At 39.1% G+C, this 24,487-nt stretch overlaps 1 protein-coding gene across 2 annotated transcripts in view; it reads right to left on the bottom strand.

Annotated features, from left to right (window-relative positions):
* Window positions 1-24,487, bottom strand: part of DCLK2 (doublecortin like kinase 2) — a 262,197-nt gene that overhangs the window by 135,841 nt on the left and 101,869 nt on the right. The gene's annotated exons all lie outside the window — the stretch shown is intronic.

Genomic DNA, 24,487 nt, shown 5'->3' with positions numbered 1-24,487 from the left:
AAATTACAAAAAAAAACAAACACTAAATTACAAAAAATAAAAAAAAGATTACAAGATATTTAAGCTAATTACACCTATTCTAAGCCCCCTAATAAAATAATAAACCCCCAAAATAAAAAAAATTCCCTGCCCTATTCTAAATTCAACAAATTTCAAAGCTCTTTACCTTACCAGCCCTTAAAAGGGCCTTTTGTGGGGGCATGCCCCAAAGAATTCAGCTCTTTTGCATACAACAAATACAATACCCCCCCCCCATTACAACCCACCACCCACATACCCCTATTCTAAACCCACCCAAACCCCCCTTAAAAAAGCCTAACACTACCCCCCTGAAGATCTCCCTACCTTGTCTTCACCACACCGGGCCGAACTCCTGATCCGATCCGGGCGATGTCTTCCTCCAAGCGGCAAAGAAGAATTCTTCCTCCGGCGATGTCATCCTCCAAGCGGCAAAGAAGAATTCTTCCTCCGGCGACGTCTTCCTCCAAGCGGCAGCAAAGTCTTCATTCTTCCGGCGGCATCTTCAATCTTCTTTCTTCGCTCCGCCGCCGCGGAGCATCCATCCTGGCCGACTGCTGAACTTGGAATGAGGTACCTTTAAATGACGTCATCCAAGATGGCGTCCGCCGAATTCCGATTGGCTGATAGGATTCTATCAGCCAATCGGAATTAAGTTAGAATAATCTGATTGGCTGATTGAATCAGCCAGATTCAAGTTCAATCCGATTGGCTGATCCAATCAGCCAATCAGATTGAGCTCGCATTCTATTGGCTGTTCCGATCAGCCAATAGAATGCGAGCTCAATCTGATTGGCTGATTGGATCAGCCAATCGGATTGAACTTGAATCTGATTGGCTGATTCAATCAGCCAATCAGATTATTCTAACTTAATTCCGATTGGCTGATAGAATCCTATCAGCCAATCGGAATTCGGCGGACGCCATCTTGGATGACGTCATTTAAAGGTACCTCATTCCAAGTTCAGCAGTCGGCCGGGATGGATGCTCCGCGGCGGCGGAGCGAAGAAAGAAGATTGAAGATGCCGCCGGAAGAATGAAGACTTTGCTGCCGCTTGGAGGAAGACGTCGCCGGAGGAAGAATTCTTCTTTGCCGCTTGGAGGAAGACATCGCCCGGATCGGATCAGGAGTTCGGCCCGGTGTGGTGAAGACAAGGTAGGGAGATCTTCAGGGGGGTAGTGTTAGGCTTTTTTAAGGGGGGTTTGGGTGGGTTTAGAATAGGGGTATGTGGGTGGTGGGTTGTAATGGGGGGGGGGGGTATTGTATTTGTTGTATGCAAAAGAGCTGAATTCTTTGGGGCATGCCCCCACAAAAGGCCCTTTTAAGGGCTGGTAAGGTAAAGAGCTTTGAAATTTGTTGAATTTAGAATAGGGCAGGGAATTTTTTTTATTTTGGGGGTTTATTATTTTATTAGGGGGCTTAGAATAGGTGTAATTAGCTTAAATATCTTGTAATCTTTTTTTTTATTTTTTGTAATTTAGTGTTTGTTTTTTTTTGTAATTTAGTTTAGTTAATTTAATTGTATTTTTAGATAGATGTTTGTAGTTTATTAAATTTATTGATAGTGTAGGTGTATTTGTAACTTAGGTTAGGATTTATTTTACAGGTAATTGGGTAATTATTTTAACTAGGTAGATATTAAATAGTTAATAACTATTTAATATCTATTATACCTAGTTAAAATAATTAACAATTTACCTGTAAAATAAATATTAACCCTAACATAGCTACAATGTAATTATTAATTATATTGTAGCTATCTTAGGGTTTATTTTATAGGTAAGTATTTAGATTTAAATAGGAATATTTTAGTTTATAAATGAATTAGATTAATTTAATATAAATTTAGTTAGGGTTAGATAGAGTTAATATAGTTAATATAAATACTATAGTAACTATATTAACTATATTAACCCTAATATAATTAGGGTTAATATAGTTAATATATATAATGTAATACCTATATTAACTATAATATACTTAGGGTTAATATAGATAATATAGCTGGCGGCGGGGTAGGTAGATTAAATAAGGGGTTAATCATTTTAATAGAGATGGCGGCAGTGTAAGGGGCTTACATTAGGGGTTAATAATTTTAATATAGATGGCGGCGGTGTTAGGGGCTCACTTTAGGGGGTTATAGATATAATATAGCTGGCGGCGGGGTACGGGAGCGGCGGTTTAGGGGTTAATAACTTTATTAGGTTGCGGCGGGGTAAAGGAGCAGCGGTTTAGGGGTTAATAGCATTTTTATTGTTAGGCTAGTGAGGGGGGATAGCGGATAGAGGGTTAGACGTGTCGGGCTTTGTTAGGGAGGCGTGTTAGACAGTGCAGGCTATGTTAGGGAGGCGTGTTAGACAGTGCGGGTGTTTTAAACTTTAGTCAGGTTTTATAGGCGCCGGCAGTTTCTAACGTGGCGCAAGTCACTGGCGATGCCAGAAATTTGTACTTACGCAGATTTCTGGACATCGCGGGTTTGTGAGACTTACGGCACGTTAGCATCTGACGGCGACCTATATGGGATAGCTCGAGTTGCGAGCTGAAACTGCGGGCGACGCCGGTTCCCTCGCTTGTGCCGCAAACTGCGATCGATATCGGATCGCGCCCTAAATATAAAATATTAAAAAAAAATTAATAATATTGTCTGAGGACGGGGGCAACCCTGAAACATCACTTCTATTAAACAGATGCTTTTTCAAGACCCGGTGAGTGCTTTCTAATTTTGGATATATAATATATATCTATATAATATATAATATATATTTTTATTATTATATATTTTATAGGTTGTGTATTTTTATATATAGAGTATTATTCTCTTTTATATCCTAGATTGGATTGTTATACTAGCATCTTTTGAGGGCATTACCTATCCTGATTTTTAACCTAAAGAGAGAGACTTAAACATAAATACTCCTCAGACTTGTTTCATGGAACTTCTTACTTTTAGACTACTAACAGAATTCCCTGGCCCCAATGAAAAGCTTAATGTGATGTCCAGCCTTTCCTGACCAGACTGTGCAGGCAAGGCAGTTACTGAAAATAACTCAAAATACACTGTAGCAGACAGCCTCCCATGTAAAATGACAAACTTATATTGTTGGAATCGAAGTTATATACCTTTTTTTTCTAAGATCAGATTTTGTTTGACCAAACTTCCTTCAAGAGTGGGCAAGAGAAGTAACCACCCCTCTCCCTTATGTTCTGTCATAAAACTCTGAATCCCTGCCTGAAATTATATAATACTTCATAACTTCTGTTATGCATTTCCAGTTCATATACACTGATAGGCAATCCCCCTGTGATGTCATGAGGATTATTTTGATACCAAATGTGACATGTCCAACAGAAGAGGTATCTGAAAGGCCTAATATTCATGAAATCTTATTCTAATTTGATCCAACAATAACCCTTAAATTACCTTAGATCAGTGCCTGGGGGGGTTTGAAATTTTTTTTTACAGTTAAAAGAGCTGATTACTTTGGGGCAATGCTCCACAAAAGGCCCTTTTAAGGGCTATTTGTAATATAGGGTAGGGCTTTTTTTATTTTGGGGGGGGGGCTTTTTTATTTTGTTAGGGGGATTAGATTAGGTGTAATTAGTTTAAAAAATCTTGTAATTTTTTTATTATTTTCTGTAATTTAGTGTTTTTTTTGTACTTTAGATAATTGTATTTAATTGTATTTAATTGTATTGAGTTTAGGGAATTAATTTAATTAGAGTGTAGTGTTAGGTGTAATTGTAACTTAGGTTAGGTTTTATTTTACAGGTATATTTGTATTTATTTTAACCAGGAAGTTATTAAATAGTTAATAACTATTTAATAACTATTGTACCTAGTTAAAATAAATACAAATTGCCTGTAAAATAAAAATAAAGCCTAAGATAGCTACAATGTAACTATTAGTTATATTGTAGCTAGCTTAGGGTTTATTTTATAGGTAAGTATTTAGTTTTAAATAGCCATAATTTATTTAATGATAGGAATATTTATTTAAATTATATTTAAGTTAGTGGGTGTTAGGGTTAGGTTTAGGGGTTAATAAATGTAATATAGTGGCGGCGGTGTAGGGGGGCAGATTAGGGTTTAATAAATATAATTTAGGTGGCGGCGGTGTAGGAGGGGCAGATCAGGGGTTAAAAAGTATAATGTAGGTGGCGGTGGGCTCCGTGAGCGGCGGTTTAGGGGTTAAACACTTTATTTAATTGCAGCAGGGTCCGTGAGCAGCGGTTTAGGGGTTAATACATTTATTAAAGTTGCGGTGGGCTCCGGGAGCGGCGGTATAGGGGGTAAACATTATAGTATAGTGTGGGTGTTTAGTGACAAGGTACCAATAAAGCTGGTAAAAAGCAGAAGAGCAGCGAGATCGATGACTGTTAGTTAACAACAGTCCGCTGCTCATCGCCCCGTACTTGGTGCGCAGCTTTTTGACAGCTTTTTTGGTAACTTTGGAGAGCGTATTCAGGTCCGCGGCAGCGATGCTAGGCGATCTTTGGCGAGCGTATTGGTGCCGTTAAATGCAAGTAAGTTGATGGCTGGATAAGTAGATGCCACTGTGTTAACAAGTTGGTTGGAACAACTGACCGTATGGAATAAAGTTCTCTTACGTGAAGTTTAAAGCTAATTTATGATGGAGATCTGGTTTGCTAAGAAAAAACACAGGGACAATTCTAAAAAAAAAAAAGTTAACCCCTTGTGCCTTAAATCATATATTTTAAAACCTGTGAACATCAGAAGCTAACTAGAAAAAAAACCCTCTAGATCTCCACCAGAATCCTTCCACACATGAACCAGGCAAGCCTTACATAGACCCGAAGACTGAAATCTTTTTGCTTTGTCCATGGGATCTTTAAAATAAGATATGTTTTTAAGGAACCACTGGAATTTCGCATAAATAGGAATTTCACTTTAGACACATTTAATCAGAATATTGCTAAGGATTATAGTGACAGTAAAGTCAAAATGAAACTTTAATGATTCAGATAGAACATGCAATTTTTAACAACTTCAAATTTGTTTCGTTCTCTTGAAATTTTTTATTAAAGTTTATTGTTAGATTTTTTTCGTTCTCTTAGTATCTTTTATCAAAGCTACAAATAATGTTACAAAACTGCTGCCATAGATTACTAAAGACACGTGCACACTCCTCAGCTCTTATAACTTAAGCCTACCTAGTTTTACTCTTCAATAGAAAATACCAACGGCTATATTTAGAGTTTTGTCGGTAACGACCCGCGTAGCTAACGCATGCTTTTTTTTCCCTGCACCTTTTAAATACCGCTGGTATTTAGAGTTCACAGAATGGCTGCGTTTTCAGTGCGTTAGGCTCCAAAAAGGGAGCGCAGAGCATAATTTACCGCCACTGCAACTCTTGATACCAGCGGTGCTTACGGAAGCGGCCAGCTTCAAAAACGTGCTCGTGCACGATTCCCCCATAGAAAACAATGGGGCATTTTGAGCTGAAAAAAAACCTAACACCTGCAAAAAAGCAGCGTTCAGCTCTTAACGCAGCCCCATTGTTTGCTATGGGGAAACAGTTTCTATGTCTGCACCTAACACCCTAACATGTACCCCGAGTTTAAACACCCCTAACCTTACACTTACTAACCCCTAATCTGCCGCCCCCGCTATCGCTGACCCCTGCATATTATTATCCCCTAATCTGCCACTACGTACACCGCTGCAACCTACGTTATCCCTATGTACCCCTAATCTGCTGCCCATAACACCGCCGACCCCTATATTATATTTATTAACCCCTAATCTGCCCCCCACAATGTCGCCTCCACCTACCTACAATTATTAACCCCTAATCTGCCGACCGGACCTCACCGCTACTATAATAAATGTATTAACCCCTAATCCGCCTCAATCCCGCCTCAAAAACCCTATAATAAATAGTATTAACCCCTAATCTGCCCTCCCTAACATCGCCGACACCTAACTTCAAGTATTAACCCCTAATCTGCCGACCGGACCTCACCGCTACTCTAATAAATTTATTAACCCCTAAAGCTAAGTCTAACCTTAACACTAACACCCCCCTAAGTTAAATATAATTTAAATCTAACTAAATAAATTAACTCTTATTAAATAACTTATTCTTATTTAAAGCTAAATACTTACCTGTAAAATAAACCCTAATATAGCTACAATATAAATTATAATTATATTGTAGCTATTTTAGGATTAATATTTATTTTACAGGCAACTTTGTATTTATTTTAACCAGGTACAATAGCTATTAAATAGTTAATAACTATTTAATAGCTACCTAGTTAAAATAATTACAAAATTACCTGTAAAATAAATCCTAACTTAAGTTACAATTAAACCTAACACTACCTTATCAATAAATTAATTAAATAAAATACCTACAATTATCTACAATTAAACCTAACACTACACTATCAATAAATTAATTAAATACAATACCTACAAATAAATACAATTAAATAAACTAACTAAAGTACAAAAAATAAAAAAGAACTAAGTTACAAAAAATAAAAAAATATTTACAAACATTAGAAAAATATTACAACAATTTTAAACTTCATTCGTCGGTAGTCCGTCGGGCCAGCAGGATGTTCCGCGTCGGAGGTCTGCAAGATGGATCCTGAAGAAAGAAGATTGAAGACCCCGCTTGGAACATGACATCGCCCGGATGGAAGACGTCTTCAGCGCCGCTTGGAGGATCACTTCATCGGATGGAAGATTTCTTCAGCGCCCCTTGGAGGATCACTTCTGCCACTTCGGATCTCCTCTTCAGTTCCATCGGTGGCTCGGCTGAGTGAAGATGACTCAAGGTAGGATGATCTTCAGGGGGGTAGTGTTAGGTTTTTTTAAGGGGGGTTTGGGTTAAATTAGGGGTATGTGGGTGGTGGGTTTTAATGTTGGGGGGTTGTATTTTTCTTTTACAGGCAAAAGAGCAGTTTTCTTTGGGGCATGCCCCGCAAAAGGCCCTTTTGAGGGCTGGTAAGGTAAAAGAGCTTTGAACTTTTTTAATTTAGAATAGGGTAGGGCATTTTTTTAATTTGGGGGTCTTTGTTATTTTATTAGGGGGCTTAGAGTAGGTGTAATAAGTTTAAAATTGTTGTAATATTTTTCTAATGTTTGTAAATATTTTTTTATTTTTTGTTCTTTAGTTAGTTTATTTAATTGTATTTATTTGTAGGTATTGTATTTAATTAATTTATTGATAGTGTAGTGTTAGGTTTAATTGTAGGTAATTGTAGGTATTTTATTTAATTAATTTTTTGATAGTGTAGTTAGGTTTAATTGTAACTTAGGTTAGGATTTATTTTACAGGTAATTTTGTAATTATTTTAACTAGGTAGCTATTAAATAGTTCTTAACTATTTAATAGCTATTGTACCTGGTTAAAATAAATACAAAGTTGCCTGTAAAATAAATATTAATCCTAAAATAGCTACAATATAATTATAATTTATATTGTAGCTATATTAGGGTTTATTTTACAGGTAAGTATTTAGCTTTAAATAGGAATAAGTTATTTAATAAGAGTTAATTTATTTTGTTAGATTTAAATTATATTTAATTTAGGGGGGGTGTTAGGGTTAGGGTTATACTTAGCTTTAGGGGTTAATACATTTATTAGAGAAGCGGAGAGGTCCGGTCGGCAGATTAGGGGTTAATACTTGAAGTTAGGTGTCGGCGATGTTAGGGAGGGCATATTAGGGGTTAATACTATTTATTATAGGGTTATAGAGGCGGGAGTGAGGCGGATTAGGGGTTAATAACTTTATTATAGTAGCGGTGAGGTCCGGTCGGCAGATTAGGGGTTAATAATTGTAGGTAGGTGGCGGCGACGTTGGGGGCAGCAGATTAGGGGTTAATAAATATAATATAGGGGTCGGCAGTGTTAGGGGCAGCAGATTAGGGGTACATAGGGATAACGCAGGTGGCGGCGGTGTGCGGTCGGCAGAATAGGGGTTACATTTTTTTAATAGAGTGGCGGCAATGTGGGGGGACCTCGGTTTAGGGGTACATAGGTAGTTTATGGGTGTTAGTGTACTTTAGAGCACAGTAGTTAAGAGCTTTATGAACCGGCGTTAGCCCAGAAAGCTCTTAACTACTGACTTTTTTCTGCGGCTGGAGTTTTGTCGTTAGATTTCTAACGCTCACTTCAGCCACGACTCTAAATACCAGCGTTAGAAAGATCCCATTGAAAAGATAGGATACGCAAATGGCGTAGGGGGATCTGCGGTATGGAAAAGTTGCGGCTGCAAAGTGAGCGTTAGACCCTTTCCTGACTGACTCCAAATACCAGCGGGCGGTAAAAACCAGCGTTAGGAGCCTCTAACGCTGCTTTTGACGGCTAACGCCAAACTCTAAATCTAGGCGCAAGAGAACAAAGCAAATTTGATAACAGAAGTAAATTTGGAAAGTTGTTTAAAATTGCACGCTCATTCTGAATCATGAAAGTTTAATTTTTACTTTACTAGCCCTTTAAACAAGTGTATAAAAGGTATCAAACCTGTAAGAAATATAATATTTCTCATCAGGCCTTAACTATTCCTAGGAAATCTCATTAGAAACAACAGATGAAACAGAATACACCATTTCAACCTATAAAGTATTAAACAAACCATAACAGATTGTGAAAACAGAAAAATACTATACAGACTCCAATGTAGCTGCCCTAAAGGACATATTAATTACTGCTTGTGGAACACAAAAATAAATAAAAACAACTTACCGGAAAGGCCAATAACCAAATTCCTCTCTATTATTAGTTTATAATTTAAATGCAATAACACTGCATTGAACAAACCTAGGGGAAAAGCCATGAGAGGAAATAAAACCTCTATTTGAGGAAGACTGTAAATCTGAGGAAGACTGTAAATCCGAGGAAGACTGTAAATCCGAGGAAGACTGTAAATCCGAGGAAGACTGTAAATCCGAGGAAGACTGTAAATCGGAGGAAGCTATGCAAAACATAAAGTGAACAATGATGTTTTCATGCATATTTCTCCTTCATGTGTGGTGGTGTCTCAGGCACATAACTAACCTGTAAGTAGTCTGAAACATGGGCATACTTTTTTTGTATCACACTGTTTAATCTATCAGTGTGCATCAAATTTAACCTTTATGACTGCTTAACATATCACCCTAACATCTTAGCCTTTTATCTGCATGCATACCATGACTTTCTGCCTCTTATGTCGTTCAAGTGCAAATAATGAATTCCCTTCCAACAAAAAGGCAACCTTGCAAACACAAAAAATCATCTATTTGTAGTAGGGGTAGGGAAAAGGGCAGGCAAAGAAAATATGAGTCTGGGATGTGAAATATTCTTATATACAAAAAGGTTTATAATACAGAAGCCTCCAAATATGTTTTCCCCCATATAAGCCGGAGAAACAACAAAGTTTAAGAATTAAGAACATGCAAATCCTTCCTTGAAATATGACTATTTGGATCTAATTATCCAAGGTTATGCTGAATCATAGTAATCAGAATAATGGGAATTTCTGAGAATATTGTTATAATAAAGAAGGGACAGAACTTTGTACCTAATACATAGCTGGGGATGTTTGTCATCATCTTCTAGGGTGTGCAAGAAATAGCTTATCTTAATCAGTAGCTCAGAATAGGTATAGCCATGAGTCTACTCTATTTCTGTAGTCTTTTTAAGGGCAGAGCAAAGTTTAGAATACACCATTCTATTTATTATTCAGCATCAAAGATAGTTTGTAGCCAGAAATAATGTGACTACTACATGTACGCCTCATATTTACAGTTTAGAAATAATACAAGTTACATTTTGCTTTTACACACACAAAAATATATAATCACACATATACACAAACACATATGCAGAGGCATAACTAGAAACCACAGGGCCCAGGTGCAAGAATCTAAGATCCCCCCCCCCCCAAAAAAAAGTGAATTTGATACATATCTTTTTTTTTTTTTACATTTAACACAGAAAAAATGTGAATCAGATTACTTCTGCAAAAGGAGGTACCCTGTCCCTACAGTCTGTGAGATGATCTGACCCCCTATTACTGTATATAGTGACAATGTTTAACCCACCAGTACTGTATATAGTGAGACAGTGACACAGTCTGTAATCTGCCAGTAAGATGGCTGGCCTGACCCTAACTGCCCCAGTACTTTATAAAGTGACTGTGACGGATACCCCAGCTACCCCGACTGGGTAGCTCCACCTAACGGGCCCTGCTTCCTCCCTGCCGACTGCAGCCTATAGCCACTCCTGATGCCCGTCAGCACCAGTACTCAGGGTCCCACACTGTGGCAGACTCCGGCTACCCAGACTAGGTAGCTCTGCCAAAGGGTCCTTCCTCTGTCTGGAGCAGGCTGCTATGTAGCCCAGAAAAGTGATTTTAGAAGAAGCCCATCCAAATAACTAGACATACTAGCATTCAGGTGAAACAGGAACTGATTTTATTGAAAACACACACTCCTTTTATACACAAAGCTCATACTGGACAATCCCACAATTTTCCAGCCATTCCCGCCCCTCCAGACAGACCGGCACCTCCATAGCAGCCACAGTCCCACAGAATCCCAGGACACAGGGGTTAGGCGGGTGTCCATTGTGCATTGTGAGGCGGCCGACCGGCAGTTCCAGGAGCCCGGCCAGCCTAGGAGGGTTTTCACGGTCATACATCAGCTCTTCTCTTAACAAGTTTAGAACACAAAACAAGCAAACAAAAGCTTCCAGAGATTGTGGTTGCTCTGAGGAGCCCAAAACCACTGAGAAACAACAGGGGTGAGGTTGTAGGGGGTAGGGTTTTTTTTTTTAATTTTTAAAACCAGCTTTATTAAACATGAAAAAGAATCAGAAATACAACAATGGAATAGCATAACATAACATTATCCGTTGTAGGATTATTACTCCACATAACAAGAGATAGGATAAGACCTACACACAATGAAGTACATATGCAGCCTGGTATCTGTGACAACTCCCCCCTTCCTGTTCGGCAGACCCGGCTAGATCCTTAACGGGTCAGCTTGGGGCTGTCTGATGGTGGTCCCCCACTTCTTGGATGATGGAGAAGGTTATCCCATCTCCCCTGTGCTTGAGGCACCCTGGGGGGGTTTCTGCTGGCATTTATCCCCTGCACCCTGGGTGCAGGGATAATTACATGATGCAAAGTACCAAACAAGTTTGCCAAGGCCAGCTCCCAACAGTTGCTCTCCCACAGGTTCCAGTGTCTTTAAGTCCCATGGCCATACTGCCTCCCTCTGTGACACTCTGTTGAGTACCGGCTGACCCACCCACAAACAAAGGCAGTGCCAGTTTCCCAGCTGTATTCACACCCCAGACTGGAGGGTGAGGTTGCTCCTTGGTGGGCAGGCAAAGCTTGGGTGTCCAAACATAAGGCACCAACTGCATAAGCTTTTATCGTCCTTGCCCAATGCAACACCTGCCCCCGGTGAGAAATCCTCCTGGACGCAAAAAGGGTAGAGATCATGCCCAGCTACTGGGGAGAGAGACGCGCTGTCTCTCCTCCTGAAAAGGGGATCTGCTGCTGGGGAGGGAGGCTGAATACTTCCGCTCCCTGAGAAACTGTGCTGTCGCTGGGGATGGAGACCGGCTATCTCTGTTCCCTGTATGAGGTTCTGCCGCTGAGGAGAGAGACCAACTGTCTCCTCTCCCAGAAAGGGATTCTGCCACTGGGGAGAGATATCAATACCCGCCTCTCCCTGCAAGGGGTTCTGTGTAAGGGGAGGGAGGACGACTACCTCCGCCCCCAGGGGATGGCTCTGCCGCTTGGGAGAGAGACCGACTGTCTCCTCTCCCTGCTCCTGGCTCTGCTGCTGAGGAAAGAGACAGGTTGTCTCTTCTCCCGGGAAGGGGTTCTGCTGCTGGGGAGAGTTATCGACATCCATCTCTCCCTGAAAGGGGTTCTGCTTACGGGGAGGGAGGATGACTACCTCCGCTCCCAGGGGATGGCTCTGCCGCTGGGGAGAGAGACCGAATGTCTCCTCTCCCGGCTCCTGGCTCTACCGCTGGGGAGAGAGACTGACTGTCTCCTCTCCCAGAAAGGGGTTCTGCATAAGGGGAGGGAGGACAACTACATCCACTTCCAAGGGATGGCTCTGTCGCTGGGGAGAGAGACCGACTGTCTCCTCTCCCTGCTCCTGGCTCTGCCACTGGGTAGAGAGAAACCGACCATCTCCTCTCCCTGCTCCTGGCTCTGCCACTGGGGACAGAGACTGACTGTCTCCTCTCCCAGGAAAGGGTTCTGCTTACGGGGAGGGAAGACAACTACCTCAGCTCCCAGGGGGTGGCTTTGCTGCTGGGGAGAGAGACCGACTGTCTCCTCTCCCTGCTCCTGGCTCTGCCACTGGGGAGAGAGACCGACTGTCCCATCTCCCAGGAATGGGTCCTGTGTAAGGGGAGGGTGGACAACTGACTCCACTCCCAGGGGATGGCTCTGCCTCAGGGAAGAGAGACCAACTGTCTTCTCTCCCTGCTCCTGGCTCTGCGGCTTGGGAGAGAGCCCAACTGTTTCCTATCCTGGGAAGGGATTCTGCTGCTGGGGAGAGTTATAGACATCCATCTCTCCCTGCAAGGGGTTCTGTGTAAGGGGAGGGAGGATGACTACCTCCACTCCCAGGGGATGGCTATGCCTCTAGGGAGAGAAACCGACTGTCTCCTCTCCCTGCTCCTGGCTCTGCCACTGGGGAGAGGGACTGACTGTCTCCTCTCCCAGGAAGGGGTTCTGTGTAAGGGGAGGGAGGATGACTACCTCTTCTCCCTGGGGATGGCTCTGCCGCTGGGGAGAGAGACTGGTTGTCTCCTCTCCTTGTACCTGGCACTGCCGCTGGGAAGAGAGACCGACTGTCTCCACTCCTGGGAAGGGGTTCTGCAGCTGGGGAAAGTTATCGACATCCATTTCTCCCTGCAAGGGGTTCTGGGTAAGGGGAGGGAGGATAACTACCTCCTCTCCCTGGTTTACCAGAGCTGCTGCAGGGGCTGGGCAGAGGCCGGGGCTCTCTGCCCTGTTGCAAGCGCTTCTACTAGTGTGGCCACCTGGTCCAAACCATAAGCTCGGAGCCAGACTGCTGATCGGGATCCAGCAGCCCTGGATCCCTTATTTTTTTGTTGCCACTCCTCCACGGTCGAGCTCCATGAATCCCAGAGGGCTGCACCCTAGATCTGTATACCCTTGGCACGCTGCTTAACAAGATCTAGCAGCCTATTGTATTCCTTGACCAATGCCTCTTCCTAGTCAATTATAAAATCCAGATTGTCTAGTAGCCAGGATTCCTCCAAGAGATCCAGCAGTTCCTCTTGGAGCCCAGAGATATCCTCTAGACCCTGGTCCATCTCGCTCCCAAACTGTGGATCCTCTGTCTTTTTTGTAAATAGCAATCCCGGGCCACCAAAGCCAAAGCCCTCTGTCGGGGAGCCATCCTCCAGTCATGGCTGCGCTTGCATAGCGATCCATTGGAGGGCCCGATAGCCGTCCTCCACCCAAATCTCTTGCTGGACCAGTCTATGTAGAACAGATAGCCATTCCTTCTTTGGCTGTTTACCCAGGAAAGGCACTCTCACGGTCCACCAAGCCCGGAACCTCGTGTCATTTGTGGGGAGGACCTTTCCATTGTCCCGCTCCTGTTGAAGAGCCTCCAACCAGAGGCCCCGGTGGATCAGGTCCCTCTGTTCAAGCATGCCCTGTTGGTAAATAGGACCGTCCAGCTGGGCCAGCACTTCCTGTACTCTCCTTAGAAATTTGATTTCTATATTTACCGGCTACTGTGGCCCTTCTCCTCTCTCCGCAGGAATCATGTGGAAGAAGCAGATCCCACTTCTGCCAGCCATTGTGACGGATACCCCGGCTACCCCGACTGGGTAGCTCCGCCAAATATGTCCTGCTTCCTCCCTGCCGACTGCAGCTATGTAGCTATGTAGCTGGCAAGTGACCACAGCCTGTAGCCACCCCTGATGCCCGTCAGCACCAGTACTCAAGGTCCCACCCTGTGGCAGACTTTGGCTACCCAGACTAGGTAGCTCTGCCAGAGGGTCCTTCCTCTGCCTGGAACAGGCTGCTATGTAGCCCAGGAAAGTGATTTTATCAGGAGCCCACCCAAATAACTAGCATTCAGGTGAAACAGGAACTGATTTTATTGAAAACACAATCCTTTTATACACAAAGCTCCTCTTGATAAGATACTAGACAATCCCACAATTTTCCAGCCATTCCTGCTCCTCCAGACAGACCGGCACCTCCATAGCAGCCACAGTCCCACAGAATCCCAGGACACAGGGGTGGCGGTTTTGTGGTGATTGCGGGGGAGCGGCGGCACTGTCCCCAGATGCCACAGTCCAAAAATCAGTGAGATTTGTCACTGGGGACCGGAGATACAGCCCATTAAATTTATGGGGGAATAGGATTGAGCTTGCATTCTATTGGCTGATTGAAATAGCCAATAGAATGTGAGCTCAATCCTATTGGTTGATTGGATCAGCCAAAAGGATTTTTTCCACCTTAATTTCCGATTGGCTGATAGAATTCTATCAGCCAATCGGAATGTAAGAGACGCCATCTTGGATGACGTCATTTAAAGGAAACTTCATTCTTCAGCTGCGATCTTAAGAAGAGGATGCTCAGCGCTGGATGTCTTGAAGATGGAGCTGCTCCGCACCGGATGGATGAAAATAGAAGATGCCGTCTGGATGAAGACTTCTGCCCGGTTGGATGAAGACTTTTGCCGGCTTCGCTGAGGACTTCTGCCGCTTGGATGAGGATGGATGTCAGGTCTTTGAAAGCTGGAAGTGGATCTTCGGGGGTTAGTGTTAGTTTTTTCTTAAGGGTTTATTGGGTGGGTTTTAATTTTAGGTTAGGGACTTTGGCCGGAAAAAGAGCTAAATTCCCCTTTAAGGGCAATGCCCATACAAATGCCCTTTTCAGGGCAATGGGGAGCTTAGGCTTTTTAGATAGGTTTTTATTTGGGGGGTTTGGTTGTGTGGGTGGTGGGTTTTACTGTTGGGGGGGTGTTTGTATTTTATTTTACAGGGAAAAGAGCTAATTTCTTTGGGGCAATGTCCCGCAAAAGGCCCTTTTAAGGGCCATTGGTAGTTTACTGTAGGCTAGCGGTTTTTTTATTTTAGGGGGGCTTTTTTATTTTGATAGGGCTATTAGATTAGGTATAATTTAGTTTAAATATTTGATAATTTATTTTATATTTTGTGTAACTTAGTGCTTTTTATTTTGTGTAACTTAGTTGTTTTTTTTGTAAATGAGTAATTCTTTATTGTAGATTTAAATATTTTGAGTAGGGTTAGGTTTTTAAATATGTAATATAGTTCATTTAATTTGTAGTTAAATGTAATTTTAGGATAATAGTTAGGGTAGGTTAATTAATAGTTTAATGTAATTTTAGTATAATAGTTAGAGTAGGTTAATTAATAGTTTAATATAGTTTAATTTAATTCTAAAGTTTGAGTTAATATTTAATGTAAAGTTAGCGGGTTGTTCGGTTTAGGGGTTAATAGCTTAATTTAGTTTATGGCGATGTGGGGGGCTGGCGGTTTAGGGCTTAATAGGTTTAGTAAGTAGTAATGATGTGGGAGGCCAGGGGTTAATACATTTAGTTAGTTGCGGTGGGCTCCGGGAGCGGCGGTATAGGGGTTAAACATTTTAGTATAGTGGCGGCGTTTAGTCACCGGGTATAAATGAAGTTGGGAAAAAGCCGAATAGCAGCGAGATAGTTAACTAGATAGATAGTTAACAACAGTCCGCTGCTCATCGCCCCGTACTTTGATAAATATGGAGATCGTACTCAGGTCCGCGGCCGCGATGTTAGGCGAGTGTATTGGTGCCGGCGAATGCAGCACAGTTGACAGCTTGATAAATAGGCCTCTATGAATGAGTCTCAAATAGTAAATCCCTTCTTGTGACTGACGTAATCCTGGATTGGCAAAAAAATGTTTTTATGGCTTTTTCAATGATCATATGTGTGTACACACTGTATCTATGTATATAAAAAAATATATATATATATATATATATATATATATATATATATATATATATATATATATATACACACACATATATACATACATACAAGCAGTCTCCAGGTAAAGAACAAGATAGGTTCTGTAGGTCTGTTCTTAAGTTGAATTTGTATGTAAGTTGGAACAGGCACTTTTTTCCTAGGTGAAACTCTAGCCAAACATTTTTTTTTTGTTTTGAATAGCATAGGGAAAGTTTGTTTTGCTATCTGTGCCCCTGTTCAGAAAAATTCACATCACTTTCTGTCCTTGGATTTTGAGTATTTTGGGTTATCCAGTGGAAAGAAGGATTGGCGATAAACCTCTATTTTCTCAGTTTGTAAGTACGAGTTGCACTTAATTCGGATGTCTGTAACCCGACTGCCTGTATATATATATATATATATATATATATATATATATATATATATATATATATATATATATATATATATATATATATATAAAGGTAAGGAGATAAACAATTTAATACATACCAGCATGTACAATAGATACTTGGGAACATTAAACGCAGAGTACACTGTTCCTTTAAGACTACCGGTGAGATCTTTCTATGAATCAAATTTATGTTGTATATATACAGTATATTCATCTGATATGATATATTCCACGGTGGCAATTAACTTTCTTTTTTGTATAAAAAAAAAAATCAAACAAAAGTGAAAGCGATTTTAGATTTTAGCGTGTCAAGGATGGAAATGATAATTTATATCATTATGTGAATGTGTTTTTTTGGTTTACAATAGAATACAACTAAATAACAAATATGTCCATATTACATGTAATGTAAATTCAATTTTTACATCACTAATTTTACTTCTCAGGAGGTCTAAGATATCTGAAGGCTGATATTGAGCATGGTATTTTTCTGGTGGAATTGTTTAGATACCGGACATACTATTTTAATAATATTCCCCTCTGTGTTCTTGAACAAAAGCAACACACGCAGGCAGAATGCCAGCACATTTCTGAAAACAGCTGACTCAATCCAGCTTCTTATTTCATGACTATGAGAGTGTGGGACTGTGTAAGCGTCTAGCACTAGGGAATTTAAATGGATTGCTCATGGGCTCCATGAGCCCCTCAATTTATCTAAGAATTTGAACATGTTTAAACAGTCAGTATAATAAACTTGGCAGGCAGCACATTGTTAACATTTTCTGAAATTCATTATTGGAAGCACCTGTGGAATCTGTTGGCGCTCGACAAATACCCGATAATAATTAATAATAATAATAATAATAATAATAATAATAATAATATTAATAATAATAATAGTTCACCCTTGGGATGTACAATTCTTCAGCACAGACAGAGATTGGTGACTACTATTTTTGCAGGTTTCCTGTTTCCTTTAATATGCTAATCTCAACTAAACAGGAAACTGTGTGAAATGTAAGGAAAATGGTAATACATCTAATGGCAAAACAAGTCACAAGGGAACTGTTATTATTTTTGTTAGACGTGAAAACAAAGGGTCAGTGTTTGGCTTTATAGAAGCCTTGATTCCTTTGTTAGTTCTACATCATTTCTAAATAAATCTGTCAGCATTGCCTTTCAGAAACAGACTTACTTCCCAATGTTTCTAAAAAGAGGCTACAATTATTAAATAAATGTAAATAATTCCAAATAATAATAATAATAAATATCCTGTGGATTTCATTCATTTGAGCAAAATGTTTTAAGGAAAATGTCTATTCTAGATAGATAGCCGAGTCATTGGGAAGAAAAACAGATACATAAAATGTGAATATATGTTTTTTTTTTTATGGGTCACCTCATTGATTAATTTTGTAAACCATAAGTGAAAAGCATGTCAATCAAATGTTATCATCCCCTTTGGGTAATCTTGATTAGACACCTTAAGGTCAGACGGAGAGGCCAGTCCTTCTGCATGAATGATGTTGGCTTCTACAGAATGCTTCACTCTGAATACAGCCAGGCAATTCACCCATAAAAGTCACATTTCATTGTAATGCTCCAGTTAACTTAGATGTCCCCAAAATGTCCCATTCCTTATAATTATGTTTTATCAAAATACATACAGTGTATCGAAAACAAAAATATTTGCCAGTCCTTTAAAGAGATGTAAGGCTATCTAATGTAAAAAACATGTAAAATAATATATTTGTCTATGCTAGAAGTACATTTTAGCTTTTCCCCCCTTTTCTAATGAACAATTTCAATCAAGTATATAAAAGATTAAGTCTAAAATATACTTCTTGGATCTTTGTTGTAGTTCAGTTCACTGCTCTGTTCCAGCATACACACACTGCATATTATACATTACATTCAGGCTCTATAATAAGCCTTGGAACGTTCATCATCTTTTTATAAACATGCACTTTTAATAAACAAATATCTAACTGTGCATGGCCCTTTAGCAAACAGATTCTCTTATTCAAATGTTGACATTAAAAACAACAACAATCTAAAAATTCTGCAGCACTTAAAAAGTAACACTGCATAAAGGACCTTTATAGTGATAAAATGGCAGCACTATTTCATTAGAGCATGTAATTTTATCACTAGCAATGCTGTATAGTTATGTGTTTAACCACCACAAAGGTGTCCCAAGAGGAAAACTGCCGCTGATCCAATCAGCAGCTCAAGTTGCACAACCCAGCTTTGCACAATGTGATTGAATAACTGTATCAGTAGCAGTTTCTGATTGGAACCAGCAGTGCCCTGCAGCCTCTGAGTGCTACTTTAACTATGTGTTTAATCCATTTGCAGTGGTAAAATACATAAATTTGCAGTGTGGCCAGTGATACAATGACATGCTCTAACACATCTCATTTTATTACTTTAATTGCCCTTTAAGCCACCATTTGTTTACATTCTGACTGCATAGTCATCTGATAAGTGAACCTCAGCCTGAATTTTCAGACATAACTGCAGTACATTGCTATGCTGCCCTTTATGTGCCTTGCTGAAGCTTCTTAACAGTTGCATATGCAATAATTCCACATCCAACCACAATATCATAATTACACATCCAACCACAATGTAATAATTCCATATTCAACCACAATGTAATAATTCCATATTCAACCACAATGTAATAATTCCACATCCAAACACAATGCAATATTTACATATCCAACCACAATGCAATAAGTCCACATCCAACCACAATGTAATAATTACATATCTAACCACAATGTTAGCGCTGCAGAATCAGTTGGCGCTCTACAAATAACCAATAATAATAATAATGTAATAATTACATATCCAACCACAATGTAATAATTCCACATCCAACCACAATGTAATAATTCCACATCCAACCACAATGCAATATTTACATATCCAACCACAATGAAATAATTCCACATCCAACCACAATGCAATAATTCCACATCCAACCACAATGCAATAATTCCACAACCAACCGCAATGTAATAATTCCACATCCAGCCATATGTAATAATTACATATCCAACCATAATGTAATAATTCCACATCCAACCACAATATAATAATTCCACACCCAACCACAAAGTAAAAATTACATATCCAACCACAATGTAATAAATTACATTTCTAACCACAATGTAATTATTCCACATCCAACTACAATGTAATAACTGCATATCCAACCACAATGTAATAATTACACATCAAACCACAATGTAATAATTACATATCCAACCACAATGTAACAATTACATATCCAACCACAATGTAACAATTACATATCCAACCACAATGTAATAATTACACATCCATCTACAATGTAATAACTGCATATCCAATCACAATGTAATAATTATATATCTAACCTTAATGCTATAATTACATATCCAACCACAATGTAATAATTACACATCCAACCACAATGTAATAATTACACATCCAACCACAATGTAATAATTACACATCCAACTGCAATGTAATAAATACACATCTAACCACAATGTAATAACTGCATATCCAACCATAATGTTATAATTACACATCCAACCACAATGTAATAACTGCATATCCAACCATAATGTTATAATTACACATCCAACCACAATGTAATAACTGCATATCCAACCATAATGTTATAATTACACATCCAACCACAATGTAATAACTACATATCAAACCATAATGAAATAATTGCATATACAATCACAAAGTAATAATTACATATCCAACTGCAATGTACTAATTACACATCCAACCACAATGTAATAACTGCATATCCAACCATAATGTTATAATTACACATCCAACCACAATGTAATAACTGCATATCCAACCATAATGTTATAATTACACATTCAACCACAATGTAATAATTACACATTCAACCACAATGTTATAATTACACATTCAACCACAATGTAATAATTACACATTCAACCACAATGTAATAATTACATATCCAACCATAATGTAATAGTTGCATCTACAATCACAACGTAATAATTACATATCCAACTGCAATGTAATTATTACATCTGGGAGCAGCCTCTTTTAGCAAAAATTGTGATTTTGACAGAGGAGAACTTTCCTTAAGTATATCAGTCTTATCACGTCTATCAAGGTCAGTTAAGCCCTGAAATACCAGGCAATTTTCCTCTGAAGAAGGCACATGGCAACCCCAGACTATCCCTTAGGGTGCTAGGGGAAACCAGACGTGGACCCCATGCCGAATGTACTTAGAGGGATATGGCTGCACATCACTGACAAAAGTCTGAGGTTGCCATGTTCTTTGTTCAGACAAGGATTGTCTGGTATTTTGGGGCTTGACTGACCTTGTTAAATGGGATCAGACTTATATACTTCAGGAACATTCTCTGTCAAAAGCACAATTAGGCTGCTTCTAGATGGTAAGTCACCATAGAACAAGCTACTGCGCTGTTGTTCATTCCTGATAGTGCACTTCTCTTTCTGTATGTACTTAATTAAGCATTTACTATAGTAGGCTGAAAAACATGTAGACTAGTAATGAGAGGGAGTATGAATGTTCTAAATTGTGCATTCACATGTGAATGGAAAAAGCCTTAAAAGTTGAAAGATATGTTGTGTCATTCCTCAATGTATATTTTAATGGTTCTTTAAAAATAAGATATGTACACACTGTAAATGTCTAAAAAAAAGTGTAACTGAAGCATAAACCTCCTGCTGATATTCCTAGAGTCTTACTGAAGTTTTACAGCTTTTAAATAGATTTTAGTTTGATATAGTCAGAAAGTAAAGAAGTTTTGTGGATAAGCTATTCACTAATAATAATAAAAATAACAACAACATCAACATCAACAACAACAACAAAATAATGTTTTGCTTCTTAACTACTTCAGTGCAAAGACTACATTTTGTTGTCCTACGCACTAAACTCACACTTCACGTTCCACTGCGGATCCTGGGGACCCCGCACACGGCAGAGGGCAAAGGAGACTGTAGGCTCTTTCTAGACTGCTGGCTGAGGTTGTTCATGCAGGATGACTTCATAGGGAACAATATGCAGTAACACTTAAAAGTTTTGTTTACCCCTGATGGGGCTCTAATGGAGACCCTATCCCCCATTTGTGCTAGCCCTAATGTTGGAGTTGCTTAACCTCCCAATGCAAACTTGCATCCTCAGCATTATAAGGTCACTTAACATATTTGAAAGTTTCCATCATATCTCCTCTCTGCCTTCTCAGCTATACATATTTAGGCCATTGATGTACCCTTATAGAAACCATACTATGAACAGATTTTAGTTTATATTCTTCTTGAGATATGGCATCCAGAACTGCACACAATACTTAAGTGTTCTGTTAAGGCTTAAGTGTTCTGTAAAATGCAAGAAGAACCTTATTATTTCTACTACAAATACCACTACTTATACACCAAAATTATTCTACTCCCTTTACTTGCTGCAATGCTGCATTGTTTACCAAATATTAAACAATCTCCTCTTTTGTAACCGTCAGTAAAGTGTCATTGCCAATGGCACATTTACAACTATAGGCCTTGGGGGTCATCTTTTGTTCTTTACTAATTAAAAAATTCATTTTCAAATATTTTAAAGGGATATGAAATCCAGATATTTTTCTTTCATGATTCAGATAGAGCATGCAATTTTAAGCGACTTTCTAATTTACTCCTATTATCAATGTTTCTTCATTCTTTTGGTATCTTTATTTGAAAAAGCAAGAATGTAAGCTTAGGAGCAGACCCACCTGGGCAGCGCTTGCTGATTGGTAGCTACATTTGCTGGAAAAAAAAATCACCAAAACAAAAAAAAGTCTCAATGAAACAACTGGGTCCAGACAAAGGACCCTCCCTTGGCTACAGTTGAGTAAAATACCAGGATCCGCTCTTCTCCAGAATATGGTATCCAAATGCTGAAAAGAAAGGCACTCCAATGGTGCAGATCATCCAAAATAATCTCCCAAACCGTGCCCCATGAGAAACCACACTGTGGAGATATACTCACAAAAGGATTGCACTATATGAAGGTGCAAATCACCCAGGCTTGACATATTATAGCCCTCCAGCTGGCTACCTCCGGTGAGTGAATAACCCCTAAAGTTAATGGCAGTTTATTAAAAAATAAAAACTGTTTGCTACTGGGATGCGCTGCTTAGCCGGAGATTGAGTTACAAGTTTTTTGGTTGACTCTATTTTTCTTTTTCCCTAATACACAAGATTATATCTTTTATAAACATAAAATGAAAAAATAGGAAATATTAAATGTAGACACATAGTCTCACTACTTGACAATTATATCCTGTCTTTACTATATTGTGCCAAATTTATTATAATAATTGTTAAAAGATGTTGCAACAATCGTATGCTCTCACTGATTTTTGTTATATGACAGTACAAACTGTGTAATTTTGACACTTATGTTTTGCCTTTTATGTCAAACTTATATTGTTCCTCAATAAAAAAAAAAAACCAAACTGTTAAAAACAACCACAATGCGTTTCACAGGGCTCTTTGTTATTTTAAATTGCTCATTACTAATTTAAACAATAATAATAACTTTAATATCTGATACTTGTTAAATAATCCACAAGTTTTTTGGCGCTATGCCGTGGTGGGGGCAAGAGGGATACATTTGTTAAAACATGCTTGTATTTACTAGTGCCGCATGTTAGTAATTTGTGTGTCAGGGTACCTGTGAAATAACATTGAATAAAGTACAGATGTATCCCAGAATGTAATATTTCATTTTAGCTAATATCTAATTTGATATAAATGGATCTCACTACAACCCCTGCCCCCCTCCTTGCTGCTTAAGACAAACTAGGTACAAAAGGAAAACATTTGGTTCAATTGGTGAAAGCAGATTTCTTCAAAGCAAGCCTTTATAAGGAGGAGTTTTTCCTATCTGTAGGCAACGTTCGCTAGGCCTGGGACTGATCTCATTAAAGCCTAAGTTTATGCAAGAGTTGATTACCCCTGCCGAGTTGAATCCACGAATTCCAGATGTTACGTCTATGTGAAGATTAACTAGCAGAAGCACATGTTTGAATTGTAACTTTTAAATCCATTTTAAAGTACAATCTATGTTTAACCCCTTAATGACCACAATGTACCCTGTATGTCACTGGTCGTTAAGGGTTTTTTCAGGACATAATAGCACAAGTTTAGCAAGAACACGCTATTAATTCACTCTTTCCAGCAGGCTTTGTGTAATAGAGCAGTCTCAACGCTGGTGGCAAGACTGTGCTAAAAAGCAATCAAGTCCCAAAAAAAAAGGCCAGTGACATACAGGGTACGTCACTGGTCCTTAAGGGGTTAAAATTCAATTAGGTATACCTCAGTCTTGTATAAAAATGTATAGCTTCACGGATCTGAGAAATGCACTTCAGGTTTGTAATAAATTAAATGAACAACTATATAACCTTATTTTAAAGATGAAACAAATACCATCTTCTTGATTTTTTCAGGAGTATAGTGGTACACTTAGCAAGAGATATACAGATATGCAATATTTATTTTAATATAGGAAGTTGAAAGCCTGAGAGTTAAGATTTTAACATGTCTTAACCTATGTATTGTTGAAAGCATAAAAGTATAAAGGATTTAAAATGTCTACTCATTTCAAAATGAATAACAACATTGTTTCTTTCATTTCAGACCAAGGAGAAAACAGTAAATTGTCCCATAAATTATATATAAATTGTGTTTTTCATGCACTCAAAATAACACTATCAAGAGATGTATAAAGATATGGGCTATATTTATATTGAAAAGGAATGAGACTCTGCATATTTTAACATAGTATTGATAATATACTCGTGTTTGATCTCAAATTGTACATTTTCAATTATATTAAATGTGACATACAGGGAGTACAGAATTATTAGGCAAGTTGTATTTTTGAGGATTAATTTTATTATTGAACAACAACCATGTTCTCAATGAACCCAAAAAACTCAAAGCTGAATAGTTTTGGAAGTAGTTTTTAGTTTGTTTTTAGTTATAGCTATTTTAGGGGGATATCTGTGTG

Source organism: Bombina bombina, chromosome 2 (assembly GCF_027579735.1).
Source record: "Bombina bombina isolate aBomBom1 chromosome 2, aBomBom1.pri, whole genome shotgun sequence".
Taxonomy (NCBI): Eukaryota; Metazoa; Chordata; class Amphibia; order Anura; family Bombinatoridae; genus Bombina; species Bombina bombina.
Note: the sequence above shows the minus strand (reverse complement) of the source record. Positions and strands in the feature narration are given on the sequence as shown.